The 9,840-nt window shown below is 34.8% G+C and overlaps 1 long non-coding RNA gene across 12 annotated transcripts; it reads right to left on the bottom strand.

Moving 5' to 3' along the window:
- Positions 1 to 3,102: 3,102 nt before the first annotated feature.
- LOC146882213 (uncharacterized) lies at positions 3,103 to 8,481 on the bottom strand. 12 transcript variants are annotated; one of them, XR_014985180.1, is made up of 7 exons: positions 8,354 to 8,481; positions 8,001 to 8,210; positions 6,599 to 6,694; positions 6,182 to 6,277; positions 5,294 to 5,397; positions 4,493 to 4,556; positions 3,103 to 4,346 (listed from the first exon to the last, which is right to left on the bottom strand). It is a non-coding gene; the product is annotated as an uncharacterized LOC146882213 (long non-coding RNA). The 12 variants fall into 12 exon arrangements; XR_014985177.1 differs by having other exon boundaries at positions 6,182 to 6,476; XR_014985174.1 differs by adding an exon at positions 6,792 to 6,851 and having other exon boundaries at positions 6,182 to 6,694.
- Positions 8,482 to 9,840: the final 1,359 nt, after the last annotated feature.

Raw genomic sequence — 9,840 nt, forward strand, 5'->3', positions numbered from 1 at the left:
CATCCATCTATAATGTACTGGCCCTCCAAATTTAGTTTCATCAGCTAGATGCAACATTAGATGAATCATAATTGTGAAGAATGATGGATGAAACAACATCTCCAAATGACACATTATAAGAGTAATTTCTTCCTTAAGCTTGTCTAGTCATTATGGCTTAACACTTTAGCACATAGTAACTTAAAAAATCTGCATAAATAAACCAATATAGTTGCAACTTGGACAGGTAACACATTTCTAATGGACAACGGCAACAACAGCTCCATTAAAATGTGACAATCATGGCTTTTCAACCCAAAAATCTTTCTTTGATCTATATCAACATATTTACAAATGTTGCTTGAATATCCATTTGGCACCTTAACATTTTTCAATGTGTACAACAAAAATGTCTATCTTTTTTTTTTGTAGTGTAAACAAAGTTGCAGGAAACTTTTTCCCATCATTTGGTGGCCAAAGGTGTCTTCTTATACCCATTGCTTGCAAGTCTCTTCGAGTCTCAACATGATCTTTTTTTTGTCTTTGTCATTTACCAATGTGAAAATTATTTTTTCACATACATTCTTTTCAATATGCATCACATCCAAGTTGTGTCGCAACAAATTAAACTCCCAATATGGAAGTTCAAAGAATATGCTTTTCTTTTTTCATTGTTGTGTTTGATGTTTTTTTTTCCACAATTTCTCTTTTGTTTATCTAATGATTTAGGTTTCTAACCAAATGTGATGTTTATATTCTTGACTTGCTCCAAAATTTCCAAGCCAGATAATTGTTATCGTGGGTCCCTATCCTCAATGTTTCCATTAAACTGGACTCGGTTCAATAGAAATTTATGCCCTCGAGACAAAGATCGTCGATGACCCATAAAACACCATTTATTACTAAATGGAAGCCGAAGTGAAGTTGCATCAAAATTACAAGATGGACAAGCTAGGCTGGTAAAGTATTCCATCCTGAAAGCATCCCAAGACCAGGAAAGTCGCTAATGGTCCATAAAAGACATGCTTGCATCATGAATACTTCATTCTTTGAAGCATCATATGTTTCAACACCTTTTTCCCACAACTCTTTCAACTCTGTATAAGTGGCTGCATGTAGACATCAATGTCATTACCTAACATTCGCTTTCCAGGAATTATGGTTGATAGAATAAAGTATGTTTACTTCATAAACATCCATGGAGGAGTGTTGTATGGAATGAGAACCAATGGCCAAATACTATAATTATTGCTCGAAGATCCAAAGGGATTAAAACCATCACTTGATAAGGCCAATCATACATTTCGAGGATCCAAAGCGAAATCATGATATTCTAGATCAAAAGTCTTCCAAGCCTTTGAGTCTCTAGGGTGCCTTATCAACCCATCATTGTTATTATGCTCAATGTTCCAAACCATACTCTTAGATATCTTTGAAGACATAAACATCATTTTCAACCGTGGGATTAATGGAAAGTAACGTAAAACTTTTGCTGGCAATTTTATTTTGTTGCTTCTCATTAATCAAATTGTGTTCACTAGTAGTTTCATGACCATTTTGCTTCCATTTAGATCTCTTACATGTTTTGCATTCCTTTTTACCTTCATCCCTTCCCTAATATAACATACAATTGTTAGGAAAAGCATGAATCTTAGTATAATGAAGGCCAAGCTTGTTGAGGAGCTTCTTTGTATTATAATTAGATGAAGGAATATTTCCATGTTTAAAGGCATTGTGTAACAACTCAAGGATCATGTCCATTGTTTTGTTCCTAATTTGACACAAAACTATAATGTGATACAATTTCACCAAGAAAGACAATTTTGAAAACTTTGCATATCAATCGTAGAGTGGTTGCTTCTCATCTTTAAGTAAATCAAACAACTCTTGAGCCATAATATTTCCTCCATGTTGTGATTCTAATACACCTCCTTCAACATCATCTACATGTTCAAATGATGATGCAAATGACTCTTCATTGGTGTACATGTTGGACAATCCAAATGCATCATTTATCATTATTTGCATTGGATCTTCATATTCTGTATTTTTCATGCCATCTTCATTTACCAATATAGGCTCCTCCGATATTGGTTCCATGTTATGACACCAAAATGTGTAACCTTGAGAAAAGGGTTTACAAAGGAAATGGCCATATACTTCTTCTCGAGTTCTCCACTTCCTAAAGCCACATTTACTACATGGACATACAATCGTATTCGCATTGGCGCCATATTGAAAGGCAAAATCCAAAAAGTTATTTAATCTCACTAAATCTTTGGTGTATTGCGTTAAGGGTGTTCGACCCAGGCCGCTTACTTGTGATAAGGGTGGGGAACTAAAAACGAATGCGAAAGTTAAAATAGAGAATAGTCGTACAGTTGAGAACCCTTTGTTTTATTCATTGAATATGGGGTAGGGTTGGCAGTGGTAGTTGCATAGTCATTGCAGAATTTGGTGTGGAGGGTCTGCATTTCCTTCATGCGAACATAATCGGCCGCACGCAACTTGAGTTCGTGTATAGAGGAAAGTGGGTGGAGGCACTACAAAAAAAACAAATATTAACGGAGGTTATTTTTTTTATTACCCAGGGTTAAAACCTCCGTTAAGTCATTTACCCGGGGTTATAATTTCCCCCGCTAAACCATCCCTGGAGAATGTGTTAACCGGGGTTTTTTTGAACCCTAGGAAAGACTGATCAATTGTTGGGGTTTTTTGAAACCTTTGCTAACTACCATGGGTTTTCAAAACCTCCGCTAACTACCATGGGTTTTCAAAACCTCAATTAATTACCATGGGTTTTCAAAACCTCCGTTAACTACCATGGGTTTTCAAAACCTCCATTAACTACCATGATTTATCATTTATACATTCGTATATATTTTTTCAACCACAATAATTTCCAGTATATAGTTAAAATATTTCTCCGTTACTATATAATTATATGCTACAATTAGAACCAAGCAACCTGATAAATAAAACATGGTCCTCGATGAGGTTACAGTATAACTGTATTTTATAATCAAATGACTGGCCCTCAAAATTAGCTTAGATGCTGAAACAAATTTGTAAAGTATTTCATCTTGCAAAACATAAAGGAACTTCAAAAGTGAAATGAAGCAATTGGCTTCTTCATCAAAACTATGTTGGCTCTCAATATTTCGTTGCTGGAATGTTAGCATTAGAGGATCAAAGCAACTAATAGCATTAGAGAGATATTTAGTTTTGCTATTTGATGGAGCCAAATTAACTATATCAAGTGACAACAATGGTATTAACTGCAAATCAACATCTAGTTCGCCACAGCATGAAATATACTCCCAAATAATCGCTAATAAAAAATAGATTTTTGGTAGTGATTCTTATGTATGTAGGTAGCTAATTCAACTTTCAAGTAAAGGGTAACCACATGGAAATTTGCTGACCTCCAAAGCTTTTTCTTCATCGTACACAAATTTTGGAAGTTTCCTCATCAAGTCTTTACGGTCTGCTCCAGCTATTGCCTTGCTTATTTGCAAAGTTAATATAACAGAAGTAAAAAATAATCTCTTTCCTGACCTTTACACTCAGTAAACAATCTTTCAAGTTAAAAAAATTGACATATATAAAATTTGATAATGTAATAAAACTAACAAAGATCAAATAAGATTTAAAATTTTAGATAGCAATCATAAAACATAGCAACATTTACCATGTAGAAGAAAACATAGTAATTATCATATCCATAATTTTTGCAAACAATATAGTGATGCCTTAACATTCTCACTTTTATTAAAAACATACCGCAGTTCAAACATGTTGACTAAAATAAAATGCTAGTTTAAGATGAAAATAAAAATGAAATTATTTTCATCACAAGTTTATCACATATTTCTAAGGAATAGAGATATCACATCCATGTATCCAACAAATGACTGCAGTAGAACAAAAAGTCAAATTATATTAGATAAAATACTATATCCAACAATTTTTGGAGATATTTTTTGCTTTATTTTCTTCTCTAAAAATATGGAGACTTTTCTCCTATTTTATGCTATTCATTTAACAGTTAAGAACTAAATAGAAAGTTAAATCAGAAAGTCAAATTAAAAGTTAAAATTACCAACTCATTACAATGTTATTTGTTTTAAATCAAAAAAATAGACATAACAAAAAATTAATAACATTATTCTAATGCGGTATCAATCATGATGATCATGCTTTTTCATTTTCAATCATGATGATCATATCTGCAATCATATTTGGGAAGGCCATGAAAGAGCTAGGAAGAGTTCATGAATGAGATCATTAGCCAGCATCTAGTAAACCACAACATCAACATCAGTTGTTATACCAAAGTACTCACTGTAATTTCCAATGAATGCTACCTACAACAAGATGAATAATACAAAAGAAAAAGTTAAATGATTGAGAAAGAATATCTAAGTGAAACAAAATCCTCTGCTTCAAAGTCTAACCAAGGTAAAATAGTTAATGCACATAAACTCAACACAAATATCTTGTTAAAACTCACCAAAGCTGGAGAGCTACTAAGCTTTCATTCACTCCAGTCACTTTTCCAGAAACATGAGAGTTGACTAAAAAAAAGATTGAAAGAAAGAAATTTACAACATAATTGATTAAAGAGTCTTGTAAACTAGCAACGATGTAACTTTGTGCCATTAGTGTGGTTGGAACCTGACTAGTCTATTATTATCCTTATCAATAATGCATTAACTTGGTGTAAGAAAACATTGTGGATATCATTTTTAAAATATAATTCTTTTAGTAACTAATTTAGTTCATCACAAAAATATAAAAAAGCTAAGGAAATAAAGAAGTCTTGTGTTAATATTAATAACGTTGGGGGAAAGAGAGATGATATAGGTAGTGATGCAGATGATATGGCTAATTTTCCTTTCAAAATATTAGGGATTAGAAGGCACTGCTTTTTTCAGCCAAGCTACACAACATCACACATTGAAGATAGAGATTATATATATATATATATATATATATATATATATATATATATCCAAATAAAAAACAATTATCACATATCAGGTCATGTAATACGTGTATAACAAGATTCAGAATCCAAGTTGAAAATGGCATATCCCTAATTGGAATTATAGCCATGATTGAAGTATTATTTGGAGATAACATTGTTGGTTTTACATCTCTTAGAAAGTAAACTACACAGTAAAAAAGTTAGCAAAGCACTGCTACAACAGTCAAATAATAATAATAATATGCAATATTCATGTAAGCAAGGATCACCAAATTCTATCTTCTCAAGAATCTAAAAGTAAAAAAGATAGAAACTTATACTTACCTATGCAAAAATTTATAGCAGCAACATCAAGAGCTATTTTTATTTTGTCATTATAACCAATTCTGCTAATGGCCTCCTTAACAAGATCCAGGGCTTCTCTAAAGCTGTTGATAGTTAAATAAATACAATCAACTAAAAAATAGAAATAAAATAGAAAGACCTTCAAAAGTACTTTTATTAGAGTTGAGAAATACTTCTATAACGAGATTAGCCAGGTGAAAGTTTCATAAATATGTATTGATTTCAGATTTAAAAAAATATACAAATTTTTTGTAACTTCAAACCAATTCTTTTTATATTTAAATCTGCACACTTCAGATTCTGAGTTATATGTTTTTGTTTCACCTGAATTTAAAAATATTCGTACACATAGGAAACTAGCTGGTTTAGTGATCCTAAAATACTAATGGCAATCATAAAACATAACAACATTTACCATGTAAAAGAAAACGTAGTAATTATCACATGCAACATTTTGATAGTGATGTCTTAGCACTCTTACTTTTATTAAAAACATGCCACAATTCAAATATTTTGACTAAAATAAAATGCTTGTTCAAGAGGAAAATAAAAATGAAATTATTTTCATCACAAGTTTATCACAGATTTCTAAGGAATACAGATATCACATCCATGTATCCAACAAATGACAATGTACAATTAGAGAAATTAAAATTGCAGTAGAACAAAAATTCAAACTATATTAGATAAAATATAATATAAAATATAAAATATAGGAGCTTGCCTGTAGATATTAAAAGAACATACAAAGAATTGATTAGAAATACAACAAAGATTCTCATTCATAGGCATGTGCTACTCTCTCTTATCTGGGGATAAAATTTCCAATTTAGCATCTCTACAACAAAATAAAAACAACCATTTTACCTTCAACAATTCATCTCACCCACATCCCGGCAACCCTTTTCTTCTTGTTCTCTCAAGCCTTTTCTTCTTGTTCTCTCGCAGAAGTGGCTTCTCAACCTGCCAATGCAAAATGTTAAGCATTATCGCAAGGTGCATAACTTAAACTAATATAATGAACAAAACTATCATACAGAAAAGAAAGTCAGAAGGAATACCTTTCAATAGGGTGAAAATAGTATAGGGCATTTACAATGTAATAAGTATTTGTTTTCTCAGGGTAGTTCAGATCATCAATGGATGATATTATAGTTAACAACTACATCAACATGAAAGACAACTCAACGATATAATAAGACCCTGGAAAGTTTTTATGCATTTTGATGTACCTTTATCAGTATTCATTTTGATGACAAGGTATCTGTATGAATTAGAAAGTACCTTGATCTGATTCAGGGCTGACAACTTTAGACAAATCATATCCAAAACTTTTATACATGTGGTAATAGGATGTCAATGCTTCTTTGATACAGAAGGCTACAAGCATAGTCGAAACAAACAAAAAGGCAGAAGCTAAATTAGCAGGTTAATAAAAAATTAAGAATCTAAGAGGATTTCAAAGTGAAATGCCCACCAATATTACACAATCACAATATACATTAATTTGAATATGAGACTACACATAATAATGGACCTGCAATTATGCAAGCATGCAAAATAGTGTTAGAAGAGATAAGAACAGAGGCTTTTAAGTTGAAGAAATAGATAGTGCCCCAAAGTTCAAACATAGAAATTAAAAATGCTAAGGGATGCTTTGTCAAATGTGCTAAGCCCAACACCAATTACAAAGACAGGAAAGACCCTAAAAAGTATGGAAGGCATAACAAGCATTAAAATTGGAAAGATGTGATATAACAAGCAAGTTAGATAATCTTGATTAATGATAATAAAAATGTAATCTAGAACAACTAAGATGATATGTACTGAGGTTAAGATTGTGTTTGAGGAGCACCTCTCTTGAGTAACTGACAAACCTATAAGTTGTGAATCGCCAATGCCTCGGTATAAATCAATGGGAATTATGGGCTTCTGAAAATTGATGAGCTCAATGTCTAAATCAAGTCATGTAATGCAAAGTAATAACCATACTAATTGCATTTGAACTTTTTTAAAAGGTGTATTATCTATTCAAAGAAACTTTTACGGTTGTTGGTCAAAAGAAACTTTATATGTCCTGCATTTTAATAATGTTTCTCCCTTCAAAGCATTGTCATATCTGAATAAAACCAATATCGTGAAGTAAATTACAACAAAAGATTAAAATGGGACTCAAGTACTTTGACAAGTAAAATTGCAATAATTACTGCACCTATGTGTAATGAACATTTTCTTACCTGAGGCAATGTAGCCATAGGAACCAGCCACAACAGACATAGATTTTGAGAAAGAAAAATCAATCGACTTTGCCAAGCCAAAGTCTCAAACATAAGCATAAAACACCTCATCAAGTAATATGTCACGATGAATGATTTGAGGTTTGCAATCATAATGAAGATAGCATAAGCCTTCTGCTATTTACATACATACCAGTCATCCCTTAACTTTGTAAACACTCATGAAATCGTGAGGCATCCATGCACAACATTTCATGAGTAATTGCTTTGATGCATAACGGTGACAAACCATATATAATTAATAAATTAGCTTGCTTATAATATGCTAGTAAGATTTTATTCACTATCACTACTGCTATTAATTTGTTTTCAATGAATTGTTGACTCTATCCATTTATATAAGAGAGAAAGAAGAAAGGGACAAACATATGAAAAATCTACCAACTTACGAAGCAACAAAATCAGCGAAGCAGTTGCCCCCCGTGAAGCACCAGCAAACTAGAGAAGCACTACCCCGTGAACTCGTGAAAACACTATAAACTGAGCGAAAAACAAAACCAGTGAAGCAGTTGTCACTGTGAAGCACCAGTAAACTAGCCATGAACCCCTGAAGCAACAACGAACCCATGCAAAGTAGTTGCAATCTTCTGAAGCAGATACTAGAGCAAACACAATTATGAAACATAAGAACAAATTTGTTGAACAAGACAGGGGATTGTAAACCATTGACCTAGGGTTTTAGAAATTGGGAGAGTGAAGAGCAATGTTAAAAAGTCAAGAATGAAAGAGGAAAAACAAGTACCAATTGGATGATCCACCCTAAGTAGAGGAACCGGAGAAATGGAATTTGAAAAAAAAAAGAATTCTTCCTTAGAGATTGAAGATATATTGAAGATATAAGGAGGAATGAAGATAGAATAAGCGAATAGTCGTACGGGTCAAGGGAGGTTAAAAGAATAGAAGAAAATAAAGATGGAAAATGAGGGGAAAATTAAAATTTTAAACTTTACTGCGGTTTAATAAAAAAACCGTAGATATTTATAAGGGGTTTCGAAAACCCTCTCTACCTATATCTTTTATCATAGGTTATTAAAACCTCTAGTAAAAAACCTCTACTAAAATCAAGGTTTTTTGTAGTGAGGTAGACGTTTTTGGCGAAAGGGCCAGGTTGTAGGGTGAGTGTCATGCACTGGAGAATCATTTCTTAGTTGAGGTGTGGGGTGCGAAGGGCTGTCTTGCTGAAATGATCGATTAATGCTCTGAGTGGTTCCCCTTGTTCTTGCCTGATGCCCAAGAGGGAGATTGTGGTAGTTTGATACGGTCGGCTGCTAGCAAAATGGGTGGAGAACATACGGGAGAGTGCGTCAAAGCTGTCGATGGAGTAGGGTGGAAGGGTTGTGAACCATTCTAGAGTAGGACCCTTGAGGGTGGTGAGGAAGGCCTTGCAAAAGACCGCGTCCTAGGACGTGTACAGGGCGACATGGGTGATGTAGACTTTGAGGTGTTCATCAGGGTCGGTTTCACCGGTGTAGCGGTCCAGTGTGAAGGGTTCCCATTAGGCAGGAAGGGGGTGTTGGCGATGAAGTCGGTGAAGGGGTGGCGACGTCTGGGTTATTGGGGTGGTAGCGGATGGGGGGGATAGGATGGTTAACAAGAGTGGGAAAGGTGGAGGTGAAGTTATGAGGGGGGATGTGGGTTGCCGGAAGGTAATGTGGGTTGTAAGGTGGGACGTGGGTAGTGTGTAGGGTGGTGAGTATGTTGTAAGGGATCTGGGTGGTGGGGAGGGTAGCAGCAGGGGTAGGGGCTGCGGTGTGCCCTGGTTGTGTGGAGGGGAAGTGAGTGGGATGGGTGGAGGGAATGGGTGTTTGTTGGGTGGTAGTGAAGGTGTGAGGGGTGGGGTTGTATTCGCTTTCTTCTTCTATGGGGTGGAAGTCCGGGGACCTTGCAGCCTCAGACGCCTCCTTGGCTTTTCCTTTCAGGGTGGGATCAGCTTCGATCTTTCGCCTGAGGCGAGAATTCTCTTGTCGTAGCGCCTCCATCTCATCAGCATTGCGTTTCTTCAGATCTGCCAACTCTTGTTGCATTTTAGCCTGGCCGTCTAGGATGGCGTCTAGGTCAGGAGTGATGTTAGTGGGTTTTGAGGGACCAGCATCAGCCTGCTTATTAACTCCAGCTCTGCTGCGGGTAGAAACCATCTTCAGAGAAAAACAGGTACTAAGGAGTTGTCTCGTGCCCCACGGTGGGCGCCAATTGTTCCTGCAGAGAACAAACAAGATAAGTTAGGCACAA

Source organism: Vigna unguiculata, chromosome 10, assembly GCF_037176805.1.
Source record: "Vigna unguiculata cultivar grain cowpea cultivar isolate G323 ecotype 2 chromosome 10, ASM3717680v1, whole genome shotgun sequence".
Taxonomy (NCBI): domain Eukaryota; kingdom Viridiplantae; phylum Streptophyta; class Magnoliopsida; order Fabales; family Fabaceae; genus Vigna; species Vigna unguiculata.